The sequence below is a fragment of the Balaenoptera physalus genome (genome assembly GCF_965194825.1).
Source record: "Balaenoptera physalus genome assembly, chromosome: 14".
Lineage (NCBI taxonomy): Eukaryota > Metazoa > Chordata > Mammalia > Artiodactyla > Balaenopteridae > Balaenoptera > Balaenoptera physalus.
In genome coordinates, this window is record NC_138893.1 from 74,304,367 (window position 1) to 74,321,648 (window position 17,282).

Below are 17,282 nucleotides of genomic sequence, written 5' to 3' on the forward strand. Positions count from 1 at the left end.
CCTAAATTATACTGAGCAAAACCAAGGTTAAGTACCATGCTCGGGGCCACATAGCCTGTAAATGGCAAAGCCAGGATTTCAAAGTAAGTCCTCTGACTCCCATGCCCGTATTCTCCCCACAGCACTCAACAGTGGAGGAAAACACACGGAGTGTGAATGCCCTGACTTCCTCAAAGGGGAGGGCCTGCCGGACACAGAAAGGGTGGATTCTGCCCCTCAAACTGACCAACTAGAGGGATTTCTCACAAACTGCTATCCACACAGGGTCCACTGGCACTTAAAAAAATCAATTATCCCTTAAATGTGCACGGCGCCACCTTCTGGGCTGCATCACATGCAGGAGCCTCTATTCCACCAAGATGAAATGACAGCCACCCTGATAGTTATTGGTACCTAACGCTCTGTGTTCAAACAAGATGATTTGGATCCATGCTAACAGATTCTTGTCAATTAATTGAATCAGTCACTGCTCGTTTACCTGGTCATCTCTGATGGGATCTACAAACGGCACTTCACAATCAAGATCTTCCGGAAATTAGATGGATAAGTGAATTGCTTCCGTCAAACTGTAACGCCTCCACAGTGGGAAAGGAAGGTTCAGGTTTCATATTCCTGTGTGGGGGAGAAAAAGTGTTTGTTAAGCAGAGGACAAGTGTGGGTTTAGGGCTTAATCATTTTCATTTCTCTTAATTGAAATATTGTGTCGCAAGGGCTTTGTCTTCACCCTTTTCTTAATAAAAGAGGAATTTAGACATAAGAGAAGTATCTAAGTATGAAGTCAGTGACTGAGTGAATTGGGGAGACTCACCAGTAACTAACTGATCCTCAGACATGATGACGCCTACTCCTACGGCCAAGCCAAGGGCTGCTGATCACTATGAAATGCAGCTCAGTGAATTACCTCCCCTAGTAATTCACATGCAACAGACAATGATGAGGTTAAAGGCTACAGGGATGTAGCACATACGTCAGTGTCCAATGCTTTGAAGTATGACAACAGAGGAAAAGTTTAAAAAAGAGGAAGAAGAAGAAAAGAAACAAGCCAGAAGATTATCTCCCCCTTCCCCACCTAGGAAAAATGGGCTTTCTCCAGGCATTCTTCTAAGAATCCTATCTTTTTCCCCTCTCCTAACTAAATCAGCTAGTGAAGAGCACACTTTAGAATGTGCTCTCTCTAGCTGGAAATTCCGGCCATCCAACTGCAACCAAACAGGAGGAGGCATGGAAAGAGAAAGTACTTGCAGGCTTACAGAAGGAAAGCAGATAGAATTCACTCATGTATTCATTCTTTCAACAAGTATTTATTGGGTTCTTACTATGTGCCAGACACTGGGGAAGGAATAACAAACAAAATATTCTCATGGAACGTACACACTGGTAGGGGAAGACAGAGTAAACAGAAATATTTCTGTCAGATGGTCATCAGGAGGAATGAAAAGTAAAGTAAGGTAATGAGGAAAGTATTTTATTTATTATGGGGAGGTCACAATGGCCTGCTCAATGAGGTGGCATCTGAGCAGAAACTTGAAGTGAGGAAACAAGCCATCAGGACATGCAAAGGGAGGGGCAGTTTGGCAGAAGAAAGAGCCCATGCGAAGGCCCTGAGGTGCAATCAGGGCTGGCACTGTTCACGCCAAGCAAGGGGCTGAGGAGCTTGAGGGAATCGACCGAGTATTGCAGAATGGGGTCCCTAGGAAGCAGACTCAGAGAATGAGATGATTTTGCAGGAAGTGTGTTTAGGGAGTACGCTCAGGATCAACACATGAAAAAGGAAAGGGGAGGAAGCAGGACTGAACAAAAGGAGAAGGTGGACCATGATGTGGTCTTGTCAAAGGATTCAGGCAGCCCCTCAGTGAGCTGTTAAGCTGGAATTACCCTTCAGAGTTGTCCTGCATCGCCCCTAGGAGGCTGGACTCTATGCCTCCAAATTGGTGAGAGCCCTTGGTGACAGGAGTAGGTGACAGCAGAGCTGTCAACGCCTTGCAGGTGAGTCTCTATTGGCAGAACCCAGGAACCCAAGGATCCTACTCAGGGAGGGGGACTGGGAAGAATATGTTTCAAACCTGAGAACCACTGCCCTAAAACAGAAGGATGAGGCGATGCAGGACAACTCTGAAGGGTCATTCCAGCTTGGGCCACAGATGCCCTCCAGTTGTGAAACTATCATTGGAGCATTAAGTAAAAGTTTCTCCTTATTCTTTTACAGAAAAACAAAACTCAAGCAATCATAATATCCAAGTAGAGGAGCTTGAAGCAGACCCTACAGGCTCTCCTCCCATGTTACGATCACAGTAGAACCTGTACAAATTTAGAGAACCTGGCAAGAAACCATGGTGAGAGCTCACTACTTGCCTCCATTCCTATGGAAAGATAAGACCCCTACCTGGTGATGCCACGGGTCTCGGGCTGCATAAAGGGATTCTCATGAGGGATTTTCAGTAATGGGAATGCAATGTTTTTTATTTTTTGAATTTTTGAATTTTATTTTATTTTTTATACAGCAGGTTCTTGTTAGTTATCTATTTTATACATATCAGTGTATATATGTCAATGCAATGTTTTTTAATCAACAAGGTGGGGGTGGTGGGGACACAAAAATTTACGACAAATCTCATTTCATTTTCAGAAAACTTGAAGGGGAAAATGTGACCCAATGTTTATACTGCCTCAGTCAAGCTATCATTGATAAGTAAAGCTCGCAGAGAGACAAGCGAGTATAACAAACCTCAGAAATCTGTCAACCAATTATCCATCTGACTGAAAGAAGAAGGCTCTATCCGGAAGATGAAGGGCTGAATTAAACCACTGTTGCTTTTGAGAATATTTGATAAGCAGGTAGAGAAACTATGCAACAGAGAACAAAATCAAGATGAACTAAACAGAGGGCCAGGGTTTTTGCTAATAAGTACACTATACTATATTTTAGTAAATAAACTAAATTTTATACAAAATTCTCATGTAAAAATTGAATAGTTTAAGTCACAGATTAGGGAAGCCTGAACCAAGATGGCGGAGTAGAAGGACGTGCTCTCACTCCTTCTTGTGCAAACACCAGAATCACAACTAGCTGCTGGACAATCATCGAAAGGAAGACACTGGATCTCACCAAGAAAGATACCCCACATCCAAAGACAAAGGAGAAGCCACAATGAGACAGTAGGAGGGATGCAATCACAGTAAAATCAAATCCCATAACTGCTGGGTGGCTGACTCACAGACTGGAGAACACTTATACCACAGAAGTCCACCCACTGGAGTGAAGGTTCTGAGCCCCACGTCAGGCTTCCCAACCTGGGGGTCCAGCAACAGGAGAAGGAATTCCTAGAGAATCAGACTTTGAAGCCTAGTGGGAATTGATTGCAGGACTTCGACAGGACTGGGGGAAACAGAGACTCCACTCTTGGAGGGCACACACAAAGTAGTGTGCGCATCGGGACCCAGGGGAAAGAGCAGTGAACCCAGGGGAGACTGAACCAGACCTACCTGCTAGTGTTGGAGGGTCTCCTGCAGAGGTGGGGGTGGCTGTGGCTCACTGTGAGGACAAGGACACTGGCAACAGAAGTTCTGGGAAGTACTCCTTGGTGTGAGACCTCACAGAGTCTGCGATTAGCCCCACCAAAGAGCCCGGGTAGGCTCCAGTGTTGGGTTGCCTCAGGCCAAACAACCAACAGGGAGGGAACCCAGCCCCACACATCAGCAGTCAGGCAGATTAAAGTTTTACTGAGCTCTGCCCACCAGAGCAACACCCACCTCTACCCACCACCAGTCCCTCCCGTCAGGAAACCTGCACAGGCCTCTTACATAGCCTCATCCACCAGAGGGCAGACAGCAGAAGCAAGAAGAACTACAATCCTGCAGCCTGTGGAACGAAAACCACATTCACAGAAAGACAAACAAAACGAAAAGTCAGAGAACTATGTACCAGATGAAGGAACAAGATAAAACCCCAGAAAAACAACTAAATGAAGTGGAGATAAGCAACGTTCCAGAAAAAGAATTCAGAATGATGATAGTGAAGATGATCCAGACCTAGGAAAAAGAATGGAGGCAAAGATCGAGAAGATGCAAGAAATGATTAACAAAGACCTAGAAGAATTAAAGAACAAACAAACAGGGATGAACAATACAAAAACTGAAATGAAAAATACACTAGAAGGAATCCATAGCAGAATCACTGAGGCAGAAGAAAGGATAAGTGACCTGGAAGACACAATGGTGGAATTCACTTCTGCAGAACAGAATAAAGATAAAAGAATGAAAAGAAATGAAGACAACTTAAGAGACCTCTGGGACAACATTAAACGCAACAACATTCGCATTATACGGGTCCCAGAAGGAGAAGAGAGAGGGAAAGGACCCGAGAAAATATTTCAAGAGATTATAGTCAAAAAATTCCCTAACATGGGAAAGGAAATAGCCACCCAAGTCCAGAAAGTGCAGAGAGTCCCATATAGGATAAACCCAAGGAGAAACATGCTGAGACACATAGTAATCAAGTTGGCAAAAATTAAAGACAAAGAAAAATTATTGAAAGCAGCAAGGGAAAAATGACAAATAACATACAAGGAAACTCCCAAAAAGTTAACAGCTGATTTCTCAGCAGAAACTCTACAAGCCAGAAGGGAGTGGGATGATATACTTCAAGTGATGAAAGGGAGGAACTTACAGCCAAGATTACTCTACCCAGCAAGGATCTCATTCAGATTCGATGGAGAAATCAAAAGCTTTACAGACAAGCAAAAGCTAAGAGAATTCAGCACCACCAAACCAGCTCTACAACAAATGCTAAAGGAACTTCTCTAAGTGGAAAACACAAGAGAAGAAAAGGACCTACAAAAACAAACCCATGGGCTTCCCTGGTGGCACAGTTGTTGAGAGTCTGCCTGCCGATGCAGGGGACAGGGGTTCGAGCCCTGGTCTGGGAGGATCCCACATGCCGCGGAGCAACTGGGCCCGTGAGCCACAACTGCTGAGCCTGCGCATCTGGAGCCCGTGCTCCGCAACAAGAGAGGCCACGATAGTGACAGGCCCGTGCACGACGATGAGGAGTGGCCCCCGCTGGCCGCAACTAGAGGGGGCCCTCGCACAGAAACGAAGACCCAACACAGCTATAAACAAACAAACAAACAAACAAATAAATAAATAAATGAAAAAAAACCCAAAACAATTAAGAAAATGGTCATAGGAACGTACATATCTATAATTACCTTAAACGTGAATGGATTAAATGCTCCAACCAAAAGATGCAGGCTCGTTGAATGGATACAAAAACAAGATCCATATATATGCTGTCTAGAAGAGACCCACTTCAGATCTAGGGACACATACAGACTGAAAGTGGGGTGATGGAAAAAGATACTCCATGCAAATGGAAATCAAAAGAAAGCTGGAGTAGCAATACTCATATGAGATAAAATAGACTTTAAAATAAAGAATGTTACAAGAGACAAGGAAGGACACTACGTAATGATCAAGGGATCCATCTAAGAAGAAGATATAACAATTATATATGCACCCAACATAGGAGCACCTCAATACATAAGGCAACTGCTAACAGCTATAAAAGACGAAATCGACAGTAACACAATAATAGTGGGAGACTTTAACACCTCACTTACACCAATGGACAGATCATCCAAAATGAAAATACATAAGGAAACAGAAGCTTTAAATGACACAATAGACCAGATAGCTTTAATTGATATTTATAGGACATTCCATCCAAAAACAGCAGATTACACTTTCTTCTCAAGTGCACACAGAACATTCTCCAGGATAGATCACATCATGGGTCACAAATCAAGCCTCAGTAAATTTAAGAAAATTGAAATCATATCAAGCATCTTTTCTGAACACAATGCTATGAGATTAGAAATGAATTACAGGGGAAAAAAACATAAAAAACACAAACACATGGAGGCTAAACAATACGTTACTAAATAACCAAGAGATCACTGAAGAAATCAAAGAGAAAATCAAAAAATACCTAGAGACAAATGACAATGAAAACATGACGATCCAAACCCTATGGGATGCAGCAAAAGCAGTTCTAAGAGGGAAGTTTATAGCTATACAAGCCTACCTCAAGAAACAAAAAAAATCTCAAATAAATAATCTAACCTTACACATAAAGGAACTAGAGAAAGAAGAACAAATAAAATCCAAAGTTAGCAGAAGGAAAGAAATCATATAGATCAGAGCAGAAATAAATGAAATAGAAACAAAGAAAACAATAGCAAAGATCTATTAAACTAAAAGCTGGTTCTTTGAGAAGATAAACAAAACTGATAAACCATTAGCCAGACTCATCAAGAAAAAGAGGGAGAGGACTCAGATCAGTAAAATTAGAAATGAAAAAGGAGAAGTTACAACAGACACCGCAGAAATACAAAGCATCCTAAGAGACTACTACAAGCAACTCTATGCCAATAAAATGGACAACTTGGAAGAAATGGACAAATTCTTAGAAAGGTATAACTTGCCAAGACTGAAACAGGAAGAAACAGAAAATATGAACAGAAAATATGAACATCCATTTTTTTAAATTGCCACAAGGAATGAAATTGAAACTGTGATTAAAAATCTTCCAACAAACAAAAGTCCAGGACCAGATGGCTACACAGGTGAATTCTATCAAACATTTACAGACGAGCTAACACCCATCCTTCTCAAACTCTTCCAAAAAACTGCAGAGGAAGGAACACTCCCAAACTCATTCTATGATGCCACCATCACCCTGATACCAGAACCAGACAAAGAGACTACAAAAAAAAGAAAATTACAGACCAATATCACTGATGAATATAGATGCAAAAATCCTCAACAAAATACTAGCAAACAGAATCCAACAACACATTAAAAGGATCATACACCATGATCAAGTGGGATTTATCCCAGGGATGCAGGATTCTTCAATATACACAAATCAATGTGATACACCATGTTAACAAATTGAAGAAGAAAAACCATATGATCATCTCAATAGATGCAGAAAAAGCTTTTGACAAAATTCAACACCCATTTATGATAAAATCTCTCCAGAAAGTGGGCCTAGGGGGAACCTACCTCAACATAATAAAGGCCATATATGACAAACCCACAGCAAACATCATTCTCAATGGTGAAAAACTGAAAGCATTTCCTCTAAGATCAGGAACAAGACAAGGATGTCCACTCTCACCGCTATATTCAACATAGTTTTGGAAGTCCTAGCCTTGGCAATCAGAGAAGAAAAAGAAATAAAAGGGAATACAAACTGGAAAAGAAGAAGTAAAACTGTCACTGTTTGCAGATGACATGATACCATACATAGAGAACCCTAAAAATGCCACCAGAAAACTGCTAGAGCTAATCAATGAATTTGGTAAAGTTGCAGGATACAATATTAATGCACAGAAATCTCTTGCATTCCTTTACACTAATGATGAAAAATCTGAAAGAGAAATTAAGGAAACACTCCCATTTACCACTGCAACAAAAAGAATAAAATACCTAGGAATACACCTACCTAGGGAGACAGAAGACCTGTATGCAGAAAACTATAAGACACTGATGAAAGAAATTAAAGATGGTACCAATAGATGGAGAGATATGCCATGTTCTTGGATTGGAAGAATCAATACTGTGAAAATGACTTTACTACCTAAAGCAATCTACAGATTCAATGCAATCCCTATCAAATTACCAATGGCATTTTTTACTGAACTAGAACAAAAAATCTTAAAATTTGTATGGAGACACAAAAGACCCCAAAAAGCCAAAGCAGTCTTGAAGGAAAAAAACGGAGCTGGAGGAATCAGACTCCCTGACTTCAGACTATACTACAAAGCTACAGTAATCAAGACAATATGGTACTGGCACAAAAACAGAAATACAGATAATTGGAACAGGATAGAAAGACCAGAGATGAACCCTCGCACCTAATGTCAACTAATTTATGACAAAGGAGGCAAGGATATACAATGGAGAAAAGACAGTCTCTTCAATAAGTGGTGCTGGGAAAAGTGGGCAGCTACATATAAAAGAATGAAATTAGAACACTCCCTAACACCATGCACAAAAATAAACTCAAAATGGATTAGAGACCTAAATGTAAGACCAGACACTATAAAACTCTTAGAGGAAAACATAGGAAGAACACTCTTTGACACAAATCACAGCAAGATCTTTTTCGATCCACCTCCTAGAGTAATGGAAATAAAAACAAAAATAAACAAATGGGACCTAATGACACTTCAAAGCTTTTGCACAGCAAAGGAAACCATAAACAAGACGAAAAGCCAACCCTCAGAATGGGAGAAAATATTTGCAAACGAATCAACGGACAAAGGATTAATCTCCAAAATATCCAAACGGCTCATGCAGCTCAATATTAAAAAAACAAACAACCCAATCCAAAAATGGGCAGAAGACCTAAACAGACATTTCTCCAAAGAAGACATACAGATGGCCAAGAAGCACATGAAAAGCTGCTCAACATCACTAATTATTAGAGAAATGCAAATCAAAACTACAGTGAGGTATCACCTCACACCAGTTAGAATAGGCTTCATCAGAAAATCTACAAAGAACAAATGCTGGAGAGGGTGTGGAGAAAAGGGAACCCTCTTGCACTGTTGGTGGGAATGTAAACTGATACAGCCACTATGGAGAACAGTATGGAGGTTCCTTAAAAAACTAAAAATAGAATTACCATATGACCCAGCAATCCCACTCCTGGGAATATACCCAGAGAAAACCATAATTCAAAAAGACACATGCACCCCAATGTTCATTGCAGCACTACTTACAATAGCCAGGTCATGGAAGCAGCCTAAATGCCCATCGACAGAAAAATGGATAAGGAAGATGTGGTACATATATATAATGGAATATTACTCAGCCATAAAAAGGAACGAACTTGGGTCATTTGTAGAGACGTGGATGCATCTAGAGACTGTCATACAGAGTAAGTAAGTCAGAAAGAGAAAAACAAATATCGTATATTAACCCATATATGTGGAACCTAGAAAAATGGTACAGATGAACCGGTTTGCAGGGCAGAAATTGAGACAGCGATGCAGAGAATAAATGTATGGACACCAAGGGGGGAAACCCGTGTGGGGGGTGGGGTAGGGGTGGGGGGGATTAATTGGGCGATTGGGATTGACATGTATACACTGATGTGTATAAAACTGACGACTAATAAGAACCTGCTGTATAAAAAAAAATAGAGAAAACCTATGTATTAGGTTCATAGCCATGTGTGCAATTAAAAAAAAAAAAAAACACCACTGTTACCTTGAGAGAAAAAAAAAGACTATATATTTTCCTGTAAGCACAGCTTTAGTCATATCCAAGTTTTGGTATGTAATATTTTTATTATCATTCAGTTCAAATTATTTTCTAACTCCAATTGTGATTTTTTTGGGGGGGGTTACTTAGATGTAGTGTTTTTCATAACTTGAAGTTACTTTTTTGTTACTGATTTTTAGGTTAACTACAAGTCAAGAAACACACTTTGTATAATTTTAATACTTTGAAATTTGTTAAAATTTTCCTTATAGCACAATATGGTCAGTTTTTAAAATGTTCCAAGTGTGCTTGAAAATAATTTGTAATTTAAAATTTTGGAGTATAGTGGCTATATATCTGCTTGTTTAATCAAATTTGCTGCTCACGTTATTTAAGTTTTTTATATCCTTACTAATTTTTTGCGGGGGGTTTTACTGGTTCTGAAAGAGGTATCCTCTATCAGTGTATGACAGCAGTATGTTAAATCTCTTATTATGATAGTGAATTTGTCTATTTTTTCCTTGTAACTCTGTTGCTCTATATAATTTGAAGTTAAGTGCATACAAATTTAAAACTTCCTGGTAAATTGGAGTTGTTGATATGAACTGACCTTGTTTATTTCTAGAACGCTTTTGCTTTCAAGTCTACTGTATCTGTTATTATATAATTTCCTTTTGGTTTACATTTGCAGAGTATATGTTTTCCAATTCTTTTACTTTCAAACTTTTTGTACCATTACGTTTTATTTAATTTTTTAATAAATTTTTAAAAATTTTAAAAGTCACAGATTAATAAAGAATGGAAAAGGAGAAGGAGTCATGAAAACAAGCCAAAATCAAGAAGTTCTTATATTCCATAAAGAGTTTAAAATGGTTGCATTTCACCACACGTGGATGATTACGTAAGAATGCGCCTTTTCGTCTTTAAATAGTCACTTTAATTGCTAAAAACAAGAGCGACTATGGTCCAACCTTTACTAAGAATAAAGAAAACATGGCCATTCAACAAAAAGGCTAAATAAAAGAAAATAGTAAGATGTGTGCTGCTTTATGGGGTGAATAATTTATATCATGTAAAGAAAGAAGTTGTGTAAGTAGCGGAACGGTGTACTCCTCAAGCAAGGCACCTGAACAAACAGGAAACCCAAAGAAAACAACCCAGGACAGCAGCAGCGAGTACAAGATTGCAGACCTGAATCAAGTGTGTGAGGTCTACCCACTACCCATGCTGAGACACCTGTGCCCCTAAGCAATATGCCCACCACCCCAAATGTTCAGATCCTTGAGTATGCCCAAGGGAACTTTGTTTTCTACATCTGGCATTCTTCCAAGCAGCAGGCAAACGTGGCAGACATTTTCAGTGCAGGGACTGGAAAGCTCGGGCCCCTGAAGGAGTCAATCAGCTTATAACTAAAGGCTCCCTCGGGAAATTCCTGCAAGGGTTGCTCTTTGGCTCAGAGCTGTGGCTGGCCCCAAAGCAGATGATGAGCCTGGGACCAGAACAGGCAGTGAGTCACAGAAGCACCTATTCTCTTCCAACCTTATAGAAAGAGGTCTTGATAGTCAGTGTGGCTCAATGTTCCTGAAAGCAAGACAAGGGATCACAATGGGGTATAATCTGCTATACTGCTCAGCCCTGGAACCCTAAAGTCTTTGGTGGCGGGGGGGGGGGTGGTTATTAAATATACAAACCTAACTGCCAGGAAAGAGACAACAAGATCTGGTGAGACGGCTCTGCCCAGGCTTCTCAGCACTGAGGCCCCACAGTCCCCAGGCTGGGGAGGTGGATGCTGGCCAGACTGCTGGGCTCTGCTTCACCCCACAGTCTGCAGAGAACGCAGCCACAGGAGCAGCAGGAAAAGGAGACACGGACAGCAGGCAGGAACTTTTCTCAGTTGTAATGAATTTTAGAGAAATAAAGACCAGGGCCCAAAACAGATTCTCAGTTGAAGTTCTGAGTTGTAAACAGTGGGGAATTTTTTTGGGAATTTTAGAAAAATTGTGCACCCTTTGGAAAGTCAGGGGCAACAGGCTGAGCTTTCAGAAATATCACCGAGGACCATGGTGGTTCCAGTTAGGAAGCTGCTGGCACATGAACCCACGACCGTGTCACCTCTGACTCTACTCCCACAACCAAGAGGGCATCCCATATCCTGCTTGGTTCCCCAAGTGGCTTATACCTAACTGGTAGAATCTAAGTCACATGTCTGCACCCTGGCATTAAGGGAGGCTTGGAAACGTAGGAGTTTGGTGGTAATGGTGGTTTTATGATTTTTTTTGTTGTTGGAAAGACAGGATTTACAAAATAGGTCATTGTCAAACTGTGAAGGGAGCACAAATGATTTAGAGGATCTGTGAACAACCAATGTCAATTACTGTGGCTGTGGGTAAGTCACGTCGGTCTCCTCTCCCATAAAAAAGGAGTAGGTACTAATAACTTCTCCTATAGGACGTGAGAATTAAATAAGGATATGCATGCACGTCGCAGAGGCTGACACATAATTCTCCGTGTCAGTTCACAAAAGACACCTGCCCTAAATATATATGTAAAACTGTTATTGGCTCTTCCTGAGTCTGTTCCCATCACAAAGATGCTGAATTTGAAAATGTCATTTTGTATTCCATCCTGATGGAGGGCAAAAACGTTACCCAAAATATTCACAAAGAGTCTGGCTATAAAGTCAAAACATCCAACCAGTGACCCAAGAAAACACCCGGAATGGAGTGTTTTCCACATCTCCTTTAAAGAGCAAGAAGACAGTATGCTGAGGAAGATGCTCCACGGTTAGCTAATGTCTGGTCTAGCCACCAAACGGGCACCGTGACGACAGTGACAAAGAACAACGCGGTTCCCAGAGGCCGAGCATGTCTATGTGCCAAGCACTGTGAGGTGCCCTTTTCTTTTCAACATTATGACATTGACTTGGCACACCCGTCTTATAAGACGGGCAGAATTGCTTCCTCCTTTTACAGATCAAAAAAAACTGAGACTGAGAACATGCAAGGATCACCCCAAAGGAGTAGGCATTAGAGTTTAAGTCAAACTGTAGCCTAACTCCAAAGCTTTGGTCTTTCTCCTACACCAAGAGCCTCTGGTCTTGGGCTCCTTGCCAACTCCATGGTTTTCTGTGGTTTGACTCTACCTACATTTCCCTTGTCCGCATTCTACCCATGGCTTGACAGGGCCTGTGTGCCAGGTAATTCCTTTAGCTCCCGCTTCTTCAAAACTCTGCTGTCACTGTGCCCCCTGGCACTGACTTTTCTGTTTTTTGGCATCTGAGCCTTTGATCTCCATGATCTTTTTTTCTGAGTTCTGTCAAGACTCCACTGACCACTTTTGGCCTGAACCCTCGGAAGCCCACAGCTAGTAGCTGGCAATTTTAAAAAATGGATGGATTAACCACGAAAGGGGCAAAGTTCACATTTGGTCTCTAAATTTCAGGGCATCCCGGTGTAAAACAGTTGAGGATGCCTAGCGGAACCTGCTGATGCCCTTCAAAGTTCAATCACTCCCCCACCAGGCAAATGTTCAGCACTTATTCTCCTTGTGATTTCCAGCTTATTAGGGCTGCTGTGATAGCAGCCTGTGCTTCATTAGCTACTTGCTCCTTAAACTGAATCCCTTAGCTAAACATAACCAGGTGCCTTCGGTAGTTTGCTCTAATTGTGTTGAGTTGCTTTGTTAAGGTAAATAACAGAAGAAACCATCAGTGTACACACATGAAAGCAGTAATTTTCCTGTTTGCCGCAGACAGTAAGCACTTTGGTCATTGTTTAACAGGCTTATTCAGCTGTCAGATAAATGGGATGATTGATGATGGATGGGGGTCCTGCTCCAGTGACAAGCCCACAGCTGGGCAACATTTAATCGCACTCTCCCTGAAAGATGAGGAGCTGGGATTCCTCAGTGTGTACATTTCAAGTTGGGAAGCCAGCCACATATCTCTCTTGGGATGCGGCCATGTAGTAGGAGACTGGTCTGCTGATCACTGCTCTACCACGTGTTTGGATAGCCCAAACCCATAGTGGGGGAAAGGGACATACATCCCTCAGCTTTCCTACGAAGGGAAGCAACCACAGAGCTGCCTTAGCCAGCTCTCTCTACAGAGACGTCTAGCAGTCACCCTCCAGACCAGTGTCTTTCTAATCTCTTTTGAGCCATGGAATCATAAAGCATCATGGCATCGTAAATACAAGAGCAAAATGTAAAGAGACAAATTACATGGGTTGAGGTGTGGGTGCCTGGTGAGTCTACAGTTCTCCTCTGCTTTGTCACTAGTTGGATCCACAGGATCATCAGTTTAAGCACAATACATTTGTTCTAATAGTTTGGGTAAAAAAGAGAAGAGTAGATTTTTAGCTATCCCAAATTTACACAGAGGTCAAAAATGAGTGATTCTATCCAGCTTGCCAAATATTGTGTTGGCCATTTTATTTACCTCACAACACAAATACAGTGTCTTAGAAAGCAAGGTAATTAGCTGGTTTATATTCAATCAGAATGCAATCAGCTAAATCTTGTATTATTGAATCGCTTTATACCTGTTTAGGTCAATTAAATTTTTGGTCTCTCCCTGAAGAATAACGAAAGCCTGTGGGAATAAAAACAATCCATTTCTTCTTCGGGGCCTCTGGTCTGTACAATGTGTAAAATGTCCTTGCCTTCAGGGACCTTTATCTTTCTTGTGGACTCAGGATATACCTTCTCAAACTGCCTCAGTTTGGCCCACTATTACTGAACAACTCCTTCATTCCAAAGCTGTGACAGATGGAGGGGATACTGAGGTATTGTCAGGCTTTGAAGAGTGATTTTCCATGGGCAGAAGATATGCGAGAAAGACCCAGTATTTCCCGACTGGAGGCCCACACTGTAGCCAATTCTAAAGCAGGGATTGCTGGGTCTTGCCAAATACTTCAATCGTTTTAGATAACACCAACAATTACTGTTGTTTTTACTCGGTGGGATAATGGTCTATTATTATGTAAAAAATATCTGTGGGGGGGGGAGAGAAGATGGCGGAAGAGTAAGACGCGGAGATCACCTTCCTTCCCACAGACACAGTAGAAATACATCTACACGTGGAACTGCTCCTACAGAACACCCACTGAGTGCTGACAGAAAACGTCCGACCTCCAAACAGGCAAGAAACTCCCCCCGTACTTGGGTAGGGCAAAAGAAAAAAGAAATAACAGAGACAAAAGAATAGGGACGGCACCTGCACCAGTGGGAGGGAGCTGTGAAGGAGGAAAGATTTCCACGCACTAGGAAGCCCCTTTCGCGGGCAGAGACTGCGGGTGGGAGAGGGGGGAAGCTTCGGAGCCACGGAGGAGAGCGCAGCCACAGGGGTGCGGAGGGCAAAGCGGAGAGATTCCCGCACAGAGGCTCGGCAACGAGCAGCACTCACCAGCCCGAGAGGCTTGTCTGCTCACCTGCCGGGGCGGGCAGGGCTGGGAACTGAGGCTTGGGCTTCGGGTTGGATCGCAGGGAGAGGACTGGGGTTGGCGGCGTGAACACAGCCTGAAGGGGTTAGTGCACCACAGCTAGCCGGGAGGGAGTCCGGGAAAAAGTCTGCAGCTGCCGAAGAGGCAAGAGACTTTTTCTTCCCTCTTTGTTTCCTGGTGCGCGAGGAGAGGGGATTCAGAGCGCCGCCTAAACGAACTCCAGAGACGGGCGCGAGCCGCGGCTAACAGCGCGGATCCCACAGCAACAGGGGCGCAGAGTGAAAAACGGAGAGACTCCCGCACAGAGGCTTGGCGCCGAGCAGCACTCACCAGCCCAAAAGGCTTGTCTGCTCCCCCGCCGGGGCGGGCGGGGCTTGCAGCTGAGGCTCAGCTTCGGTCAGATGGCAGGGAGAGGACTGGGGTTGGCGGCGTAAACACAGCCTGAAGGGGTTAGCCCACCACAGGTGGCTGGTAGAGAGTCCGGGAAAAAGTCTGCAGCTGCGGAAGAGGCAAGAGAATTCTTCTTGCCTCTTTGTTTCACGGCGCGCAAGGAGAGGGGATTCAGAGCGCCGCCTAAACAAGCTCCACAGACGGGCGCGAGCCGCAGCGATCAGCGCGGGCCCCAGAGACGGGCGTGAGATGCTGGGGCTGCTGCTGCCGCCTCCAAAAAGCCTGTGTGCGAGCACAGGTCACTCTCCACACCGCCCCTCCCGGGAGCCGGTGCAGCCCACCACTGCCAGGCTCCCGTGATCCAGGGACAACTTCCCAGGGAGAACGCACTGAGCGCCTCAGGCTGCTGCAACGTCACGCCGGCCTCTGCCGCCGCAGGCTTGCCCCGCCTCCTCCGTACCCCTCCCTCCCTGCGGCCTGAGTGAGCCAGAGCCCCCGAAGCAGCTGCTCCTTTAACCCTCTCCTGTCTGGGCGGGGAACAGACGCCCTCAGGTGACCTACACGCAGAGGCAGGTCCAAATCCAAAGCTGATCCCCAGGAGCTGTGCGAACAGAGAAGAGAAGGGGAAATCTCTCCCAGCAGCCTCAGAAGAAGCTGATTAAAACTCCACAAACAACTTGATGTGCCTGCATCTGTTGAATACCTGAATAGACAACAAATCATCCCAAATTCAGGAGGTGGACTTTCAGAGCAGGATATATTAATTTTTCCCCTTTTCCTTTTTTTTGTGAGTGTATATGTATATGCTTCTGGGTGAGATTTTGTCTGTATAGCTCTGCTTTATAATAGCTTTATTTTACTTCACTATATTATAGCCTCTTTCTTTCTTTCTATTTTTTCTCCCTTTTACTCTGAGCCGTGTGGACGAAAGGCTCTTGGTGCTCCAGCCAGGCATCAGGGCCGTGCCTCTGAGGTGGGAGAGCCAACTTCAGGACACTGGTCCACAAGAGACCTCCCAGCTCCACGTAATAACAAACGGCGAAAATCTCTCAGAGATCTCCATCTCAACATCAAGACCCAGCTTCACTCAACGACCAGCAAGCTACAGTGCTGGACACCCTATGCCAAACAACTAGCAAGACAGGAACACAGCCCCATCCATTAGCAGAGAGGCTGCCTAAAATCATAATAAGCCCACAGACACCCCAAAATACACCACCAGACATGGACGTGCCCACCAGAAAGACAAGATTCAGCCTCATGCACCAGAACTCAGGCACTAGTTCCCTCCACCAGGAAGCCTACACAACCCACTGAACCAACCTTAGCCACTGGGGACAGATACCAACAACAACGGGAACTACAAACCTGCAGCCTGTGAAAAGGAGACCCCAAACACAGTAAGATAAGCAAAATGAGACGACAGAAAAACACACAGCAGATGAAGGAGCAGGCTCAAAACACACCAGACTGAACAAATGAAGAGGAAATAGGTAGTCTACCTGAAAAAGAATTCAGAATAATGATAGTAAGGATGATCCAAAATCTTGGAAATAGAACAGGCAAAATGCAAGAAACATTTAACAAGGACGTAGAAGAACTAAAGAGGAACCAAGCAATGATGAAAAACACAATAAATGAAATTAAAAATACTCTAGATGGGATCAATAGTAGAATAACTGAGGCAGAAGAACGGATAAGTGACCTGGAAGATAAAATGGTGGAAATAACTACTGCAGAGCAGGCTAAAGAAAAAAGAATGAAAAGAACTGAGGACAGTCTCAGAGATCTCTGGGACAACATTAAACGCACCAACATTCGAATTATAGGGGTCCCAGAAGAAGAAGAGAAAAAGAAAGGGACTGAGAAAATATTTGAAGAGATTATAGTTGAAAACTACCCTAATATGGGAAAGGAAATAGTTAATCAAGTCCTGGAAGCACAGAGAGTCCCATACAGGATAAACCCAAGGAGAAACACGCCAAGACACATATTAATCAAACTGTCAAAAATTAAATATAAGGAAAACATATTAAAGGCAGCAAGGGAAAAACAGCAAATAACACACAAGGGAATGAATCCCCATAAGGTTAACATCTGATCTTTCAACAGAAACTCTGCAAGCCAGAAGGGAGTGGCAGGATATACTTAAAGTGATGAAGGAGAAAAACCTACAAC

At 43.1% G+C, this 17,282-nt stretch overlaps 1 long non-coding RNA gene across 1 annotated transcript in view; it reads right to left on the minus strand.

The window, feature by feature from the left end:
• Nucleotides 1-10,581, minus strand: part of LOC309642564 — a 290,224-nt gene extending 279,643 nt beyond the window's left edge. Inside the window, exon 1 of the long non-coding RNA XR_014253256.1 lies at nt 479-10,581. This is a non-coding gene — a long non-coding RNA (uncharacterized lncRNA). The remainder of the gene's footprint in view (nt 1-478) is intronic.
• Nucleotides 10,582-17,282: the final 6,701 nt, after the last annotated feature.